This window comes from Penaeus monodon, chromosome 19 (assembly GCF_015228065.2).
Source record: "Penaeus monodon isolate SGIC_2016 chromosome 19, NSTDA_Pmon_1, whole genome shotgun sequence".
Classification (NCBI taxonomy): Eukaryota; Metazoa; Arthropoda; class Malacostraca; order Decapoda; family Penaeidae; genus Penaeus; species Penaeus monodon.
This window is the reverse complement of record NC_051404.1, coordinates 2,164,423-2,165,014: the sequence shown is the minus strand read 5'-3', so window position 1 is coordinate 2,165,014 and position 592 is coordinate 2,164,423. Positions and strand designations below refer to the sequence as shown.

The 592-nt window shown below is 48.1% G+C and overlaps 1 protein-coding gene across 3 annotated transcripts in view; it reads right to left on the bottom strand.

Moving 5' to 3' along the window:
* LOC119584968 overlaps positions 1–252 on the bottom strand; it is an 8,935-nt gene extending 8,683 nt beyond the window's left edge. The window contains exon 1 of one of the 3 annotated variants that reach the window (XM_037933562.1): positions 117–252. The gene's annotated coding sequence lies outside the window, so the exon portion shown is untranslated. Of the gene's footprint in view, positions 1–112 lie in introns of all 3 variants that reach the window. The other 2 variants (XM_037933563.1, XM_037933564.1) reach the window with 2 other exon arrangements.
* Between the last annotated feature and the right edge of the window lie 340 nt (positions 253–592).

The following is a 592-nucleotide window of genomic DNA, read 5'->3' as shown; positions in this document are numbered from 1 at the left end:
GTGCATGATACCAAACATTGCACTGCAACTGCGAACCCACACACAATCTCAAGACTCTCCACCCTTTAAAATTAACATAAATAAATGCCTTAAAAAAAAACACTTCACAGACCCACCCACTTCTTCCCTTGTGAAACAGGTACTTTGATCGGCCTCCCTCGCGTGCTACGCTATCTTTCCCCGCTTTATAGTATGTGACAGGGCGAGGGTGGGAGGGTCGGGGCTTTTGGGGTAAACTTCTAGGAAATGGGATTGGGAAACGCAGGAGGCGAAAGACCTCAGTGCATGGCCGGTAGATGGCACTCATTCAGGCTCTCGTGCCATCTGTTGGGTAGATTAAGAAAGTCCCCTTCAGGCTGCTTCTTCGGAGCGCGTGTCGCTGTTGTTGGAAGAGGGGGAATGCTCTTTATAAATACGACTTTGTGCTGTTCGTTCGCGTGCCTGCTTTCTGGTCTTTGCATTCATCAGAGAGATCGGAAATGGTCGGGTTGCAAAGACGCCATCTGTTGTATGACCCTGGAGTTGACGATGTCTACTTAAGAATATTCGTCTTGGAAAAAGGGAAACCTCTTTGGCTTTAGGTATGACTGAG